Source organism: Mustela putorius, unplaced genomic scaffold, assembly GCF_011764305.1.
Source record: "Mustela putorius furo isolate JIRA1106 unplaced genomic scaffold, ASM1176430v1.1 tig00004033_pilon_pilon_pilon, whole genome shotgun sequence".
NCBI classification, from domain to species: domain Eukaryota; kingdom Metazoa; phylum Chordata; class Mammalia; order Carnivora; family Mustelidae; genus Mustela; species Mustela putorius.
This window is the reverse complement of record NW_025422169.1, coordinates 7,101,328-7,121,023: the sequence shown is the minus strand read 5'-3', so window position 1 is coordinate 7,121,023 and position 19,696 is coordinate 7,101,328. Positions and strand designations below refer to the sequence as shown.

Sequence of the window (19,696 nt, the reverse complement as noted above, 5' to 3'; positions counted from 1 at the left end):
AAAAAAAAATAACGAATCTTAAATGCCTATTTCTAAGTGAAAGAAGCCAATCTTTAAAAAGAGACATACTGATGTTTCCAATTGTATGTCATTCTAAAAGGTAAAACTATAATGATGGTAAAAAAATATATCCGTGTTTGTAGGGGTTCTGAGATGGATGGGTGAAGCACGGGGGAAAATTGTGGGTGAACCATTTTGCAGGTCGCCGTAATGATGAATTCAAGATGTAGAGGAGCACTTGGCAAAATTCATAGAACTATAAAGCAGCAAGAGCAAATCTTAATGAGTGCAAATAAAAAATCATTTAGGAACGAGTGGGTAGATTGTAGAAGGTAGCAAGTCTAGAGGAGTTACAAGGCATAAAACAGCATTGTGTTTGTGGGGGAAGTGATGTGATCTTGGCAGCTTTGGAAAAGTGTGGGGTTCATGCGAGTAAAGGCAAAAGGAGCTAGGCATAAAGTCTGCACTCTGGGAAGTTCTTTGCCATGAGAACAGGGATGAACAGTTCAGGAAACACTATCCACGCATGCTGGAATTGAAGGGGAAGTATGTGGTTGGGGGAGGGTATGAGCCAGGCTTCCAGTGTTAGAGTGGGAAGTTACAGGTAAGACAGGGGAAGAGCCAGAACGCTCCATGTGGCAACCAATGAAGTTGCAGATGTCAGTATGAACACTCCTTTAGCTTAGTGTGCACACAGATGTTTATAAATCAAAATGGTTAGATATGTGTGTGTTCCGGGGTCCTAGAGAGACTTAGCTCCCTGCTTTGTCAGCTGAAGGCCTAGAAGTCAGGACGCCAGTAGCAGCGAGCACCCCGGCTCCCAGATCTTGGTCTCTAATACCATTCTCCACAGAAAAGAACAGGGATCCAAGAAGGAAGGGCTCCAGTTTGGGGAAGGAAATAGGCAAGATGACGATGTCAGCCCTTCACCATTGCGATTACCTCCCTGAGCGTTGCCCTGGTCTAACCTTGGGAAACATCAGACAGATTCCAACAGAAGAACTGGCCAGCATTCCTCCAAACTGTCAAGGTTGTCCAAATCAAGGAAAGTCTGAGAAACTGCCATGCAACTTGGAAATGTGGGTGCTGTCCTGGGTGGGAACCAGGGACAGAAAAGGGAAATTATGAATGAACAGAGGTAATTTGAATAAATCACTAACATCATTGAATAATAATATATTAATTTTTGTTACCTAATTTTAGCAGGTGTACCTGCTAACATAAGATGTTAACAACAGAGGAACCTGGCTGTAGGGTACATGAAGACTCCATAATATAGCCACAATAATCCTATTAAATAAATAGGATTATTTAATCCTACTAAATAAATTAATTAAATAGATATAAAACTATTCTAAAACACGAAGCTTATTGAAAAACTCCTAAATGAATACCAGAGTTAAAGATGGTAGATTGAGGTTAGGTTCAACCATAATTACGGATGTTTATGGGTTGAGGATTTAGCCGCACCAACAGAATTTTAAAGTTCTATGTGTGGTTGTTAATGTTGAAGCTTGCCCCTACTTCAGGTCATCCAAACCTCGACGTGGTCGCGCCACGACACCTCCTCATGGTTTAACCAATCTAAAATTTTCCTTATGACGTTTAGAGCTTGTGAACATGGGGCCATACTAAATATGGGAGTGGGCTGTAAAAACCTACGTTTTTATTGTATTTTCCTTAAAATTTTCAAATCGCTTACCTAACTATTTTGTTAAGCCTAAACGTGTTTTCAGTTAATTATATTTTTTTTATTTCTTTCTTTACTTGGAAGAAAGAGAAGTCATCTGAGTGAGACCGCTAATTCTAGACAAATCCACTCATTCGCTCATTTTGCCAATCCTCTTCTACAAATATATTTGCTGAGCTCCTCCAGTGTGCTGAACGTTGTCTTAAGCATTTGAGCAGTATTGGTGAAATTATCATAAAAGGCCTGAGCTCTCCAAGAACGTTGTATTTTAGGAGGGCAGACATGTAACGGATGCTGCATGTGATCGATACGTCACTTGTAAACGATGTTAGAACAGTCGAAGTGTCATGCAAAATTAAAGCAGAGTAAAGTTGGAAGGATTAGGGATGTAGCGTTGGGAAAAGGAACATCTTCATATTAAGTAGAATGGTTAGCATGGGACTCCTGGGAAGTTGTGACTTGAAAGATTTAAGGAAGAGAAGGGAATCAACCACTGGACATCTGGAGGGAGGGGTTCCTGGAACAGGACACAGCCCAGCCACACAGGCAGGCCGGAGGGAAAAGTTCTGGTGTGTTTGAGGAACAGCAGGGAAGCAGGGCACACAAGAGCACCAGGAGATGGGCTCTGAGGACAGTCGGCAGGGCAAGGTGACCCGGGCGGCCACTGGTCCATCCTGAAGACAACATGGGGGCCATTGTGACCACCCTGGCTGCTGTCTGGAGAGAATGCGTGGTCAGCGGGAGAAGGACCGTCCGGAGAAGCTGCTGCAGCCCCTCCGCTGACACAGGACGGTGGCGTTTAGATCAGTGACCAGATTCTGGGCGTATGCTGAAGAGCAAGCAAAAGAGTCTTTCCTGAAAGATTGTGAGAGAAAGAAAGAAAACAGATTTTTGTTTGGGGTGGGGGAGGCTCAGGGAATGTAAAGGTCGAACTCGAAGAACCAGGACGCTAACAATGGGGCAGAGCAAGCGGAAAAGAGGAGAGAGCTTCCCTTCGGAGCGCGCGGATCTGAAGCTTCTGCCCAAGTCCAGACGGGAATGTTGAGTTTGTAACAGGACGTGCATCTGGAGCTCCACACAGAAGCGGGGCCGGAGGCGTAACTCACGCAGTTACGGCTGGGCTGCGCAAGTTTGGGCAGGGGAGTGACTCGAGGGAGAGGCAGGGCCGGGAAGCGCCACCACCCTCCGCACACCCTCGTCCAGGGCTGCTCCTGTGACTTCTGCTCGCTCCGGGACACTGACGCAGAATAGCTCTGATTACATCAGGAGACTCCGATCTGCACAGCCACGAGTAGAGACAAATACGAAAGGAAAGCTCTCCCCAGGATTTCCACTCAAGGAAACGTGGATTGCTTTGATATGTGTAATTTCTCTTCTCCCCTGAAATCCTGGCAAGATTCTTCAGGAATATCATCAACATACGTTGCCCTTGCAAAATCTGAATTTTCTTCTCCATTAAATTGGAAAATGTAATCTAAACTAAAACAAATTATTGCTATCAAAGGACCAAGGAATGCATTTAAAATGTAGTTAATTGTTTAGCTATTAACACTTTTATTTTCTTTTTCTGTTGCCCTTGTAAAATTGCTCTATTATATTTTATTTTTTTAAAAGATTTTATTTATTTATCTGGAGAGACAGAGAGGGGAGAGTGAGCAGGAGGAAGGGGCAGAGGGAGAGAGAAAGAGGCAGGCTCTCTGCTGAGCAGGGAGCCCGACATGGGACTCGATCCCAGGACCCTGAGATCATGACCTGAGCTGAAGGCAGATGCTCACTGCATTTCACTTTTCAATAAAAGCTGTAGAGTTAAGTGTACAGCGTGATGCACTGACATACACTTCTTGTGTATGGGTTGAGCGCACCTGACATTTCCAGCTTTCGGTACAGGATTGCCAGCTGCCGTCCTGCTGTTGTGCGTGAGATCCCTGGGCTCCCTCATCCTGCAGAGCTGGAAACTCGTGCCCACCTCCCCATATCCCGCCTCCTCGCCCTAGTAACCAGCCTTCCTGCCCTGCTTCCTTGGATTTGAGTTTTTAGATGCCAGGTTGAGAGCACTTCTTTCTTTTTTCTTTCGTGCCTGACTTGTGTCACTTAGCATGACATCCTCCAGGCCCGTTTGTGCGGCTGCAGACGAGCCGTGTTCGCGACAGTGTTAGCAGCAGGCTGAGCACCGCTGCGTTGCAGATAGAGCCCCTCACCCCAGTCCCAACGGCTATTACTAAGGAAACGACAGGTGCCGGTGAGGACGTGGAGAAAGGGGAACCTCCTGCCCTGCTGCTGGGAATGCAAGCTGGGGCCGGCCCTCTGGAAACCAGTACGGAGCGTCCACAGAACGTTAAAACCAGAGCCGCCCTACGGCCCAGCAATCGCACGACGGGGCGCACATCCCGCAGAAGGGGCGTCAGCACCCGGAAGGCTCTGCGCGCCCGTGCTCCCGGCAGCTCTGCTCACGGGAGCCCAGACCGGGGACCACCCCCGCGGCTGTGCAGATGAAGACATTGTGGTCGTATACACTGTGCTTAAACTGAATTTCCAGAATTGAGAAAAGCCACAGGAGACCAAGAAAACTGATGAAGCCCGGCTCACGGTTTCTTCTCAAATCTGCAGCCCAGTGTCCACACGGGAGGGACTGGCTTGGCCGGTTATGCTCAGGTTTGGAAAGTCAACCCTGTGTTTGTTTTTAATCTCCGTAGTGCGTTCAGATGGTTATTTTAGTATATGTGCTGCCGAAGCGAGCACCAGATGGTTATTTTAAAGGCCTTAGGGTTTGTCTGGTGCCTGCGAAGCCTCCCGCGGATCGTCCCCATCACTCAGCCAGAGTCCGTTAGCACCGACTCCCGCTTCGGAAACGGTGCTTGTGATCCTGAATTCTGCTTTCCCTCAGCCCGAGGAGTTGTGCTGGGTTTTCCTCGGGGCACAGGACACCTCCTCGCCCTGCTGGACAGCAGTCTGTGGTGACCCCGCTTCCTGGGCACCCGGACGCAAACCCCGTTTGTTCTCGGTTCCCGAACACAGCAGGCGGTTTACCGTGCATGCCGATACCTCGAGGTTAGCACCGAGTGCCAAGGGCATATTGTAATCACCCAGGGCAGGCTTGCAGAACCTCCAAATTGTCCTCTCCAAATCTACCACTAAAATCCGTAAGAGGAAAGTGCGATCTCACTTGTTTTAGGCTGAGAGCGCGATTCCCCAGCGCCGAGATTCCTGTGTGGGAGTCTAACCCCTACCCCGTGATGGGGTTTGGAGGGGCGTCTGCTGGCAGGAGTGTAGGATTGGGCGAAGCCATGAAGGCAGGGCCCCCACGATGGGTTGGCGGCCCTGGAAGACGAGGACGAGGCTGGCGCTCACTCTCCTCTTGGACTGAGGTCGCAGCGGGAAGCCAGCCGCCTGCACGCTGGGGAGACGGTCTCGCCGGGACCCGAATCTGCAGGCACCTTGACCTAGGACTTCCCAGCCTTCGGAGCTGTGAGAAATCACTGTCTAGGGCTTGAGCCACTCAGCCTGTGGCCTTTCATTATAGTTGGGGGACATGTCACTTCAATACACGGGTAATCCGAATGACAAGCCGCGACACAGAGTGGCTCTTCCGACACCATTTCCTGATGCAGCGACACCCTGGGCAGCAGGCGGGATCCCGCTGACAGAGTGGAGTTCCTGCTATGTGAGCCCAGGATGCGAACCTTCCGGCATCAGCGGCACCCCGAAATCCCAGGGCGGCATCTCTGCACACGTGGGGGGAGGCGTGTGCAACCCCCGGGAGGTAACGCTATGGCTTTCCGAGTTTCCTGCAACAGGAGCGTTTTTCTCACCATTACTGTTGTTGGTATTATGATTACTCAGAAATAGGAAGTCTGATTTTTTCTGTTGCATTTCAGTCCAAAGAGTAGGAACTGTTTAATCAAAGTATTCCATGAAGAGACTCCAACAATCCTTGCAGTGAAGTGGGTTAGGTTACGGCAATACTCAAACCAAACCCCGCCCAAGGGGAAATGTCATTCATCCCAACAAAGTCAGAGCAGGGAGGAAATGAAGGAACCGCATGCAAAACCTCGGAGGTGTGCGACACAGACCGTGAAACTCCCCGGAGGGGTGAACTCTCACAGGAACACCTTTCCTGGGGCCTTTCCTTGCAATTAAGTAAGTGCATGTTTGGTCATTTTTCCTTCTGCGTGAGAAGGGGGTGTTACCGAGAAGGCCCACGAGATTCCGACGTCTGTGTGCCTAGTGCAGGCTCCCGGACACACCAGCTCCTTTCCTTGGCCGGACTCTTGAGGTGACACCTGTCCGAGTGTGGGGTAAATATCCTGTGTCATACGCTCAGGAGAGCCAGAATGTTTTTCTAGCAAGGTTCCCTGGGCAGGCTGGAGACCCCAGAACGCCAGTGGTGTGACTGCTCCTGGCTGAAGGCCCGAGATCCGGGCCAGCCGATGGCATAAGTCCCAGTGCACGTGGTTGCGCAGAAGGCTGTGTGTGTGTGTGTGTGTGTGTGTGTGCACGTGCGCAAGTCCCTCCTGCCTCTCCTTGGTTCTGTCCAGGCCGGCAGTGGACGGGATGAAGCCCCTGCATGGGGGAGGGGGTCTGCTTTACTGAATCCACTGATGCACCCCCGCAGACACACCCAGAAGAGCCTGTGCAGAGAGCTGGGCACCTCCTGATGCCATCAGTGGACACAGAAAAATGAGCCCTCAGTGCACACTGCTCCTGCAGGGGCGTCCGGCATCCTGGGGCCGGCCGCTGGCCAGGGAGGAGATGACGCGGCTTAGCTATTGGTGTCCTGCGGTGCTGGTCTGGATGCCCCCGTCTGGGGATGTACAGATCCATGCTTACACCTGCTTCCATTGGCTACACGGCCCACCGACTTCCTTGCCAGAAGGTTCTGAAAGGCCTCAGGGAACACCGTTCTCTGGGCTCCCCAGGAACCCGAACCCCTCACACATTTCCCGGGGATGTGTGTGCACCTGCGTGCGGGCTGGACGCTGGGCGTGCGCGTGTCTACCTGTGGCGACGGCCTGTGCTGGCTCTCGAGGGCCAGCTGCACCTTCGTGAGCACCGACGCGGGAACTCGGCGCTGGGGTCCGGCTCAGCCCGCGCAGGCCCTGGCCTCACGGGAATGTCAAGAGACACTGGGAGAACCTTAACACTGTCTTCATAAAAATGAATTTTTAGAAACTGATGTTTCATTTTCATCAGCCAGCTATCTGCTCTGATTTAAGAGGGCTTAAATCTCTGAGATGATTTTTCTTTTCTGAGTGTTGTGACACCTTTGTTTTTGTTTCCTTAGTAAATGGGCTGCATTCGTAGGACTCCTGTGACGGCAAGTGACAGGGGAACAGTTTCTCTGTCTCGGAGTAAAGACGGCCTTCACCCTGGGGACACTGGGTCTCCCTGCAGAAGGCGGAGACCACGGAGCTGGTGCACCCAGAGCCCGCCCTTCTGCCCCCTCTCTGATCCTCCGTACCCACTGCCTGCCCCTCCCTGTGCCCCCCCCGCTCTCTGGCCCCTGCCCCCCCACCCCTCCTCCTCACTCCCCCCTCTGGCTGCTGGCACACGCGCCGCAGGCCGCTGACTCTCAGTCCCGGAACAGTGAGCACCGGCGACCGCTGAGGTGCCCGTCTTGCATCGTGTCCCCCCACTGCACGTTTACCCCATGAGGGACACCAGAGCCCACAGGGACCACTGTGGGGTGGGGCCCGGAAGGGGCAGTGTCCCTGGCCCGGCCACACCTGCAGACCGTCCGCGCACATCAGGAATGACTTCAAGGCCGCGCGCACCTCCTCCCATCGGATGACGAAAGGAGACCCCAGGCTCTTCGGCGACATTTTGTATCGTCTGTGTCCGAGCGCTGGGCATGTGCTGTTGGTGGGAGTAGACCCAGACATGCATCGACCTGTGCAAGCACACAGAGCTCTTTATCGTGTAAACACACGTGTCTTACTCACGGGGCAATGTGGGAGCATGTGCTCTGGGCCGCCGAACCTGCTGTTCCCTCCGCTCCACGTCTTCCCCGGCCGCTCTCTGTGGGGTTCTCCGTGGCGTGGCCACCAGGCATGGGGGAGGCACAGGGGGCGGTGGGGGCACGTCCCAGGTGCCATAGCCTCCTTTCCCGCCTGCACATGTCATGGGACGTTACAGCCGCTCCCTAATGTCTCCATGTGACCCGGATGACCTTGGCAATGTGGAGCCCCACCCTTCCGGCTCCCTCTTACCCTTCCCCTCTGGCTCAGTGAGACTCACGCCTCTCCTCACACTCCCCTGCTGCGTCTCCGCTCTCCCACACGCACACGCGCCCACCGTCCCGTCCACACCAACCAGCCCCGCCGCCGAGAAGAGCTCACTCCCCACCTACCCCAGGCCTGGGTGTGCCCATGGCTGGAGGGAACCCCAGCGTCGACGCAGGGGTCTCCCATCCCACCCGTGGCTGCCGGCCCACCGTGGAGCCTGCGGCCACACTCCATCCGGTCGGTTCACTCCCAGCATCTCTCCGTGTCCTCACCGCCGGCTGCTCAGCTCCGAGATCCTCATTCAGAAAACAGAGCGAGCAGAAATGCCTTTCAGAGGCTTTCCATTCACCTGTCTACACGCGCTGCCATTTCCGTCTGGATGCTGGAAGCGACTCTACTCCGGTCCAGCACCGAGCCCTGCATCCACGGTGGGTCATCGCAAACACGGCTGTGAGACAGTTCCCTGTTTGTGTCGTCTGTTTTTTCTCCACACTAGAGAACCCCCGTCAGGACATAACCTGTAATCCTGCCCCACCTCTACACGCACATGCACACGCACACGCACATGAACACACACACACACAATCTCAGTGAAGCTGTGCCGGCTGCCGTGTGTCCCCGTGTTAGGTCCAGACGTGAATGGCAGCGCCCGTCACGCGGCCGTCTGAGTCAGCCCACGGCGCTCAGCTCCCTCTCTTCCTCTCCCGCCCGGGCCGCCGTTCACACCTTACTCCCTTTAGGCGTAGACACGACTTTCAAGCCGTTTCCGCATTCCTTAACCATGGAGGGTGACGATGAGGAGCCTTGGCCTCTCTGATCTGAGCACGGAGTTCTCAACGGCGGTGAGCACAGGGCGCAGGGCATTTTCGTGGCCTGACGTCGGATTGGAGCTTACGGCAGGTGCTGAGTGCATTTCTGGAGGGTACAGCCGTGTGGCGGGAACATTTCAGCAGCAGGATGCCCGGGGCATCGAGTCTGCGCCGTGGTGGGGGTAAGATCGCCGTGGTCACAGACCTGACCGTGATGGTGGGATGCACAGACACACGTGGCGGGGTTGGACAGCGCCGGACACAGGCTGGGAGCTCCTGCTGCCGTTTCCCGCAGTCTCCTCCCGACCACGACCCGGGAAGGAAGCCACGTGGGGCTGGTGGGGCCTGAAGCTGTTTGGACCATGGTTGTCAGGCTGCTTGAGCTCTGGTCCCTGCCTGAGGTAAGAGCAGACACAATCCTTCTGGTTAAACAGTGTGTTAAGACTCTTTGTTTGGACAGGAGCGTCGTGCGCCGGGAGGTCCTCTGGGAGATTACAACAACGCCACTCTCACCTCTGGCTGCACAACTACCTCCTTTTCCATCCCTCCCAGGCCTGCGTGTGGGCCACGACGTCTCCACCGTGAAAACCCCACTCGCCCTCCCGGAGGCTCTCGAGGAGCCCAGGACCCGCTGCCCTGAGTGTGTGTTGGACTTCCGACTCTGGCTGTGGACTCTGCAGAGCCGCCTCTGTGGACCTGGGCTCCCGAGTGCGTGGTCAGTGCACTTCCCACCCCCCGTCCGTTGCCCCAGCACAGAAATTCTTGGGAGGATGACATCTAACACGCCAAGGTCAGATAGAATCAATTCACATGGCAGTAAAAGTCAAAGCACAAACATCCATTCTCCAGGTGCACACATGTTGATTTCCTGATGCGGGAGATTCTACGAACACGGTCATATGTTGCATCTGTGTACGTAGATCCGCAGAGACTCACATACACACTCACGGTGTTAGGGTTCATGCTGTGAGTTGTATCTAAATGGTAAGAAAGGAGAGCTTCAAGAAAACTCTAAAATTCAGTAAAATGTGACTTGGGAATTGCTGTGGTCTGCCTATGTGTGCCTCCAAATTCCCGTGTTGGAATTGACCCCCGAGCCGGCGGCATGAGGAGGTGGGGTTTTTGGGAGGCGCGGAGGTCAGGAGGGCAGGACCCCATGATGCGATTAGCGTCCCCGTGAGAGAGACAGCGGGAGCCCCTCGCCCCTCCCAGCCTGCGAGGACGCGGCGAGAAGACGCTGTCTGTCAGCCTCCCCAGACCCTGCGTCTGCCGGTGCCCGAATCCTGGGCTCACCTTCAGGTTGGGGAGGGATGACATCCCTTGTTCGCAAGCCCCGTAGGCAACGGCATTCCGTTATAGCAGCCCAAGCTAAGACAGGTAGTGAAGGAAAGTCTCTTAAAAATCCCATAATAGGGCGCCCGGCTGGCTCAGGTCACGATCCCAGAGTCACGCGATCGAGGCCTGCACTGGGCTTCCAGTTCTGTGGAGTCGGCTTCTCCCTCTGACCTCTCTCTCCTGCTCTCTCTCACTGTCTCTCTGTCAAAAAAATAGATAAAGTCTTAAACAAAACAACTCAAAAACCCAGCAGTAGCGGCGACGGTGGTGGCGGGAGCACACCCAGCAGTGGGGCACACGGGGCAGCACACGCTCTTGTCCAGTGCTTCCTTGTGGCGTTTCCACTCGAGGACTTTCATTTGCCTCAAACGCCACCCTTCTAACAGCATGGCAGGGCGGGCCGTTGGCCTGGCCCCATGAGATCGGGACATCCTGTGTGTGCAGCCGGCCTGGTCCTCCGCCCTCTGGGCACAGAGAGAGAACAGGCTTCCCGGGCATCCCCTCAGCGGGGTCAGGCCGCGTGGCTGAGTCACGGTGGAAGCAGAAGTGGAAGTGAGGGATGCTGCCAGGAGGTCCCTCTCCTCCAGATGCCCAGGGACATTGCACGCTCCGTGTACCTGTGTGTCCTCCCTAAACCACCACAGACCCCGAGGGCCCGGCTGTAAAGACTCCCAGTCAGGCTCCTTTGCAGATAATTGCTTCTACGTGAAGCAAAGTCACTGCCGGGGGCTGGAGCCCTGGCATTTCCTGCCCTGAGACCGGGGCACATTTGCAGGACCCGCAGCGGCCTCTTTCTCCTCCAGTGCATTTTCTGGAGGCACAACGAGGGGCCAGCAGCCACACTCGGGGCCGGGATCTGGGGATCAGAGACAGTGCTGGGAGCAGGCACAGGGGACTGCGCGTGCTCAAACCTGAATGTGAGCATACTGGCGACATGGCCCTTTGTGATGCTGATCAAATCTAGGGACATGGGGAGAGAAGGGGAGCCTGGGCTGGGTGCAGAGGTGAGGACCGGGTACTGGGGCCAAGGGCTGGTCCCCCATTCGTGGCCACATTTTGGCATGGAAATGGAAGGGGTCAGAGAATTTGCATTTAAATCTGTCCTTTAAAACGTTCTAGCTGTGTGTCTGTCCAGGTAGGGGAATAAGAAGACGCAGGACAGTTAGTTATCTTGATTCATAACTTTCAATATTTAGATGTAGAGTATATGGACATTCCTCCTGCCCCAAGCCTCACGAATACGGTGAGAGATCGTAGAGGCAAAGGTTCCATGGAATCTTGTGAAGGTGCGGGTGATTGAAGAGACAACACACAACGTACCCGGTTACCAAGCACTGGTGCGGGCAAGCCCCCGAGTCCCAGCCAGCTCCCATGGGATTTTGATGCAAGCCAGGAGTATGGTTGTGTCTGGGGCTCATTTATTTCAAGAACCAGAATTTGTTACCCTGATGAGCACAGAATTGAAACATAAAAGGGGAGTGTGCTGTAATAAGAAAACTTCTTTAAAATGTGAGCTTGGGGCACCTGGATGGTTCAGTGGGTTAAGCCTCTGCCTTCAGCTCGGGTCATGATCAACAGGGTCCTGGGATCAAGCCTTGTATCGGGCTCTCTGCTCAGCAGGGAACCTGCTTCCTCCTCTCTCTCTGCCTGCCTCTCTGCTGACTTGTGATCTGTCTCTCTCTGTCAAATCAATAAATAAAATCTTAAAAAAAAAAAAAGTGAGGTTGAGGTTATTCTGGAGTTAAAAGTTAAAGAGATGGAGACTGCATCGTGCAGTGGCAGGCATGGACAGAAATGCTCCCTCTGACAATGCATACGGACCGGGGTCCCACTGACCTGCCCAGGATGGCGGAAATCATCAAAAGAATCCAAGTCCTCTGCTTGTGTGTTTTCTGGACTTCCAGGAGACAGGCTCATCTGCAAGCAGAGACTCCAGAGACAGGCTCATCTGCAAGCAGAGACTCCAGAGATCAGTGTCTAGGACGTGAGAACTCACGCAGAGGACACGATATGTGGGAAGGACCCAGCCCTGCATCCAGACACACCGAGGCTTGGACCGTGATCCTCCAGCCAGAACGTTAACACGTGGGGTCCCAAGTGCTGACCTGAAGCAGAGCCAACATGTTTCTAGGGTACATGCTGGGTGTGGGGACTGACACCTGCAGTGAATCAAATATATAAAATTTTGAAGGCAAAACTTGCCAGGGACATTAAAAGCCTCAAGGAATAACACTTTTACCTATTTGAGACTTAAGATAACCCCTGCATCCACACCTTTCGTGCGTCTTGCCCAAGCTGGGCACAATTCCCAAGCCTTCCCAGGAGGCGGCCGCGGAGGATGAGAGGGAAGGCTCCTCCTGAAGGCCCCAGAGGAAGACGGACGAGGCATTCCTCCCAGAGAGCAGAACCCGCGTCTGTCGAGGACTTCATGGTGGGGAAACCCCACAGCCCTTTGCCTCGGATCCCAGCACCGACTGTGCTCTGCCATTTCTCTGCCTCTTCAGTGGGGCGTCGTGGAGGTCCTGGCCCTGCTGCATCAGGGCTCGCGAGGCAAAGTCTGTTGTCCAGAGCGCCGATTCTCCTCCAGCCCCCAAGCCCTTCACGTCCCCGTGACGAAGGACAGAGAAGGTGGACGCTGACTCTCCAGTCTCGTTTACAGCTGGATGCCCACCCACGAGACCCAGCCCAGAGCACGAGCCTAGTGCGTGTCTGATGGCGGTTTCCGGGGAAGCTTTCCTTTGATGCGCAGGGACGGACGGGACGGGTACCACTGCACTCATCCCTCTGCTCCTGCCCTGAACACGGAGCCCCTGTTGGGAGCTGCAGAAGCTCCTTGGGAACATCTGGGAAAATCAACCTGAGATTCGATGCATGGAACCCACCACAGAAGGCATTTATCCCAACGTCGTTATGTGGAAACATTAAATATTGTTTTAGTTGGCGCATGTCAGATTTTCTCTTCCAGCCAGACAGCCCAAAGTGTTGATAACGATACGCGGCTCAGCGAGACAGACACAGAGCTGCACACTTTCCCATGGCTCATCGCCTTTCTTGCTCCTGAAACACAATCAGATAGTTCCTCCTTCTTCGGACAACAAATTTAAAGGCAAATCACACCAGCCAGAGAGAAACGTAAGCATAATGGAGTGAATATTTCAGTTCACGAGCCAAAGTACTACTGTATGGCCATAGAGAAGGCACAGAAATAGAGGAAACATTTTAATCGCCAGATTAGAAACTGTGCCATCTTCATCAATGAAAAATACATAGATATCCTTTATTTCAACATTTGTACAGAAAAACGAGATTTTATTGATATTTTATGTCCCAGTAATTCACATTTTCACATAGAAAATCCACAGAAAATGGCAAAAGTCTTGTATCTCCTTTTCTTTTTATTTCATCTTGATGCTACTCAGGATGCAACACCGATACTCCCTGAGTACATTAAACTCACAAAGAAAGAAGCTTTACACAAATATTTTAATTCCTGTAATTTCACACAACTGGCTTCATCTTTTCCAGTGCTTTATAAATATTTGAGTCCTAAGTGGTTTCTTTTCTCTGGAATTCCCTCAGAATTTTGATTTTGGAAATAATTACTTCTCCATGAAGGATGAATTAGTCTAATGAGGGGTAAGTGCTTGAGCAAGCACCTTGCGGAATCGGACAAAACAGCTGTGGGGCGGGAAGTACACACACGCACGACACGCACACACCCATGGAAGGGACAGACCAGGAAGGACTTGCAGACTTTGAGCTGCCGAGAGCCATTCCCTTTCCCCAAACCACACCTTCTACCGTATAACAAGCTTCAGCACCGGGGTTCCGTTTAGAGACTCGTACGTCACTGTCCACGGACTGTCCTGGAGGGTTTGCTCCTGGCAACTGTCCACACCGTCCACGACGCAAGGGGTGACAGACAGATCTGCACTGTTCCTGGTCCTTGCGGTGCCTTCACCTGTGTAGCTGGGGAGGGACTGCCACACCCAATTTGGGTTTCCCTTAAAACAGGACTAGGGAAGAAATACAGAAGCTGTTTCAAGAGCGGTCTATGGTCAAAGACAATAAAATACATGTTTACGCGAAGGAAGTAGGTCGAGTTTGACATTCACATGGTTGTTTCAACTTAGGTCTGCAAGTTGCAAGGCAATGCTGCTTTGATACTTTCTACACTGCTCTGAGTTCGGTTTTACAGAAGATACCATGCCTTCACAGGGACAGGGGTCTTAAACCTGGCCATTAGAGCTCTCATTTCTTAAATTTCAGGTTGATTTGTTTTGGTGTCTCCCCAACTATCATATAGCTAATCTAAGTTAATTCATTAAAAAAATTGTTTTTTTTTTTAATTTTATTTATTTGAGACAGAGAGAGAGAGAACAGGAGCAGGGGGAGAGGGAGGCGGAGAAGCGGACTCCCCACTGAGCTCAGCAGGGACCCCGATATAGGACTCGACCCCAGGACCCCAGGACCCGGCCCTGAGCTGAAGGCAGAAGCTAAAACCAACTGAGTCCCCCAGATGCCCCGAGGAAACTATTTTTTAAAATCTAGTATATTTCTGTTACCTGATCTTCCTCAGTTCCCTGTCCTAGGTCTTGGGTGGCCACCTCCCCTGGCGAGGAGGCACCATGGAGAAACGTGGCCATGTTGGTCAAGGCTGGAGTTTTCAAGTCTAAGGGTCTTCTAGCACAGAGCGCCAGAAAGCGTTCCCTCCACACAGCTACCACGAGCACGAACCACTGCTCTCAGGAGCTCCCTGCTTTTCGCTGCGAGGGACGTACCTTGTGAGCTGTTAGCAGAAAGTTCCCTTGACGGCTCACAGCTCCTGTGAGCTGTGACTGTCCCCTGCCTTCGGCCCTGAGATGCCACCAGCCATAGAGTCGGGCATTTCCGTGAGATGAAATGTTGCCTTGCTGACCACCGTCGACCATGTCCAGTGACAGCGGGCCGTGCGTGCACTGCACAACTTTCCAAAAGGAGGCCCATTTTTGGGAGCATATATCAGAAATTTCTAAAAACATGAGCTTCTAATGCTTTAGGATTCCGTTCCACTTGCTCGCCCACCTGTTATGAAGAGCAGCAGCCCTCAGGGGGTCTGAACCCAGGTGCCCGGTACCGACAAAGAAAGCCTCCAGAAAGTCTGTTTTCTTGTCTTCCTTCGAGATATGCCGGAACACCTCATCCGGCGTGTCACGATGTCAGAGACGTTCTCTGGGTCTCCACGTTCTTCCTCTCCTCGGTGCCGACGGCTTCAAGACGAAGTAGGTACACAAAGGCATTCATCACCGGAACTATCGCTTTATTCAAAACATTTAAAAAATAAATACAATAAATCAGGTTTTTTCCTTTGCAAGTATTAAATACAGATGTACTGTATGCATATGAAATTTTTGATTAAAATGTCTTTCACCAGTCTGTCTCTTTAATTAAATAAAGCCTGTTTGGTATTAATCAAGGCACAAAGAATTTATACCCGAAATCCAGATTAATTAAAAGCCTGGAGCTCAGAGAACAGACTGTGTATAAAGACAAAAATAAATCAATCCAAATATGATATTTATGAATATGGACTGTTTGTGCACAAAATATAAATAATTTAGACGGAGTAATATATGTCAGATGTGTGATAGGATTATTTTATATTATAGAATGTATTTACATGTAAATTTGAACTCACGTTTTGAATTAAGGTTTCTATTTTTAGCATTTATGGCGCATTACAGAGTGATGATAGGTCTTCCTGGCTATTCCTCTCCCCAATCCTGAAGCTTTTAACTACCTGCTCAGATGCATTGGGAAAGGGGGTCCTACCGTGGGACCTGTTTGCTCAGCTTGGTTTAATCTCCTTCCACATGCCCTCTCTTTCCTCAGATGGAGCCCAGTCTAGCGCCCCATCAAGAGTCACTGGGGTGCTCGCTTCGGCAGCACGTATACTAAAATTGTAACGATGCAGAGAAGATTAGCCCGGACCGGCCCCTGCACAAGGATGACACGCAAATCTGTGAAGCATTCCATATTAAAAAAAAAAAAAAAAAAGAGTCACTGGGGCCCAGCTCATGTGCAGCATTTAAACTCAATGTGTAGAACGCATGAGTATGTTCACAAAATTAAAAAAATATATATTAATCTCAGTGACGTTTAAAATGGGAATGTAATACACATATTTGGTCATCTTTAAAACGAAAAATGCATGGCTACCCATTCCCATATGGAAATTTCTTGCTCTTATGCACACATATAAGACATCTTATCCGGGCCTCACTGAAGCTCTACCTAGGGGCAGGGGGGAGGCCCTTTTGGAACTCAGGCATTCTCGCTAGAAACCTAAAACTTACTCTACCACAGCCACCTACCACATACTAATCTTCCGCGGGGGAAGAAAAAATGATTGTAATTCAGTGGCTGATCCCGCTGAGGATGGAGAAAACACCTTAACTTCGTGGAGTTGTGTTTCACTCAGCAAAAATTCTGGCTGAGAATAGGTTCTCAAGAAATGCAGGCCCTCGTCGCTTCCTCCTGTTCCTTTCCCGCTTGTTTCTGTTTCTTCTTCTTTGGAGGTCTCCGTCCTGTTTCAGGAGGAGAAGAATGACAGAGTGAGAACGTGTTGTACCTTTGTGGTATGATGGATTGTACCAGGACACGGAATAATCCCGAGATGATGATTATAATAATCCAGAATAATCCAGAGATGACGCCTGGATAAAGTAGTATTTCTGATCCGTTGCGGTAAGGGTGGCCTATTCAGGAGACCAGGAGTATCCAGTTAGGCAAGAATGGGAGATCCTCACCAAATTCAGTTTTCAGAACTAAACTCCAAGAGCAGTAATGAGTACCATAAATGTTGTAGAGGAGAATATAAACCAACATTCTATAATGTTGCCTTCTGGAAGCCCTTATTAAGCCAGATTCCTTAGAACCCATGACTTTAAGATTTAACCTTAGCAGATAGTCTCAGATCATGTGCACACACACAGTGACATACACACACAGACAGACACGGACACACCCAGGGACAGAGGCTCCTATGTAAACACAGGCACATAACAAGCATGAGAAAAAGGTAGTGTGGGGCAGAGATCCTACACGTGCTGTTAGCTTATATCATCATCATCATCACTTTATTATATTTTATTAAAGTAGTCTTTAAAGGATTTAATTACAATGTTCAAGTCAACTTAACACTTGTACTTCCTTTCAGCATTAGATATTGATTCCTTAATGATCTCAGTTTCAAAAAGGTTTTAAATGGTTAGTTAAGTCAAATGTTATGGAAACAAAATAGAGGGACAGACCAAATTCTTTCTAGCTGTACTATAATGTAGGAAAATAAGAGTTCTTTGGTAAAATTCCTATACATACTTTCTGTCATGGCATCCTGATTACCAATGACTCATTCTTCTAAAAAATAATGGACTTAGTGGGCTTAGTTCTCTATTTTTGAGATGGTATAAATGGTAGTAATTGCATGTTCAGATTTAAGGAAAAATCAGTAACTGAAAGTAGCTTAAAAAGGTGCAAAAGTCCAGCAAAGACAGAAGGAACACCAGTGACTCAGGGCGGGGCTAATGTGTGCGGGTTCGCGGCGCACACCCCACACAGGCAGCTGGCGAACGCTGCAGTCACACCTGGAACGGGCCCGGGGTATACACGGTCACGCACAGCTCAGGCGCACAGCAGGCAGAAATGGTGCTGTCTTCACAGTGACGGGTCACAATGTAAGAGTGTTCTTAAATGACAGGGAGTCGGTTGGCGGTTACCTTAGACCTGCCTTGGGAAACAATCTCAGTTTGGCATATGATTTCCAGTGGCATGAACAACGGGTGACCCAGGTCAAGTTAGACTTGCAAAATAAGCAAAATTAAACTTGGTGTGACTAAACTCTCGTCCGCTCATGGAACTTCTCCAAGCTGGTCTCCATGTGTCTTGGGTTTTAACAAGGACATGCAAATTCCCATTGCAAAGCCACCACCAAAATGATGAAATTGCTTTTCCCCTAAAAGTAATGGGGGACCCTGGTGAATCCATGCTTTCAATTTAACCCTTGGTCAGTGACAAGTACCAAAAATAATTGGTGTGAGATTTACAGCATTTATAAGTGGCAGATGTATTTTTAGCAGAGACAGGAAGTTTCCATGCTTTGTTTGTTCACACGTGGAAAACGACGCTCCCTCGGTTGTAGATACGAATCTGTAGAAGGATGTTTGGGCTTGTACCAGTTACTCTTCCTCATTTCATGGAGTTAGTATGTTTCTGGCTCTCCTGAGTCTAGAGACACCGTGATGAAAAGGACGCATCTCCTAGTTGGCTTCTGGGGGGCAAGACGGACCACCAACCATCTGAAAACAGAACAAAACAAAAACGATTGTCTGCAGCCAGAAAGTGATGATGGGGAGGAAGGCAAATAAAGAAGTCGTGCTGAGTGAGGAGTTTGCTCTTTCAAAGGCGGTAATCCTGGAAGGCTTCCCAGAAGAGACAGCCTTTCAACATGAAGCCATGAAGTAAAAATAGAAATATTCGGCTCCTCTTAGTCCCAATGTCTTTTAACTTTCTGGATTTTCCCCATGAACACTTCCTTCACTTTTTTTAAAAACCTTCTCAATACTGTTTCCTCTTCACTTTTCCTGTGAAAATGGATTTGTGAAAACTAATTTTAGTCGGTTGTTTATGAGCGGCTGTAATGTAGTCTGGACACTGGGGTTTTAAAGACTTCTAGAACGGGAGCATATTTCTTGTTTTTCACGAACAAGTATGCAATTATGGGTGCTTGCACGCAGACGTGCACACACACACGTTCACACACACACTCGTGCACACTCACACACCCCGCGGAGATGCACACACACAGGCGCACGCGCACAGTTTCTACCGTCACCAATTCTTCCCTTCTGGAACAGAATAAAGTATGAGCTGAAGTAGCCCTGTCCATCTAAGAGAATCACAGAATCCAACGAAACTATTTCTGGAAGATTTCTATTTTCTGGACTCAAACCTGTAAGGAATCACCAGTGTGTAATTAATCAGTCTGGTCTTATTTAACCCTCTGCTGTTTCTTCCCTTGGGTTCATGCTGTTCCTTCAATAGATCCTGTGATATTATTGAGCACGTTTTGTTGAGCAAAACACCTTATTTCAGAGAATGTCCGTTGCCCTGGCAAGCAAACCGGTTTGTGAGCTGCAAAATAAGACCGGTCGATACCGTGCCTTCCTGTCTCTCCCTCTGAAGGTCTGTCTCAATTGAGAAAATATTGAAATGTGAGCAGCAGATACGGCTGTGAGCATTTTTAACGCAGCCCTGTCGCTTCCGCATGTCATTGTTCCCTCAGATAATGAACGCCGGCCCTCGCAGCTGGGGAGACAGTGGGTGCCGTTGCTCGTGGCTCTTCCAAAGCAAATTGGCCTGTTCCAAACCCTAATCAAAGAGGAGACATGGAAACTCATTTATCTCTAGAGACTGGGTCAGGGATACACAAAGTTCCTGAAACACGAAAAGCACTTACTTTGACCGTTCAACTTGCTTTTATAAATTTTGCGTCTCTCCCTTCAGAAACCGTGGTCACCTGTTGCGTGTTGAGAATACAAGCCTCTCGGTCCCAACATCATGAAGAGAGGAAAGCTCCAGACTCTCAGCACACACATTTGCAA

General features: G+C 50.5%; 1 non-coding gene across 1 annotated transcript; it reads left to right on the top strand.

Annotated features, from left to right (window-relative positions):
• Positions 1-15,964: 15,964 nt before the first annotated feature.
• On the top strand, positions 15,965-16,076 carry LOC123389797. The gene has a single exon (XR_006604453.1). It is a non-coding gene; the product is annotated as a U6 spliceosomal RNA (small nuclear RNA).
• The last annotated feature ends 3,620 nt before the right edge of the window (positions 16,077-19,696 follow it).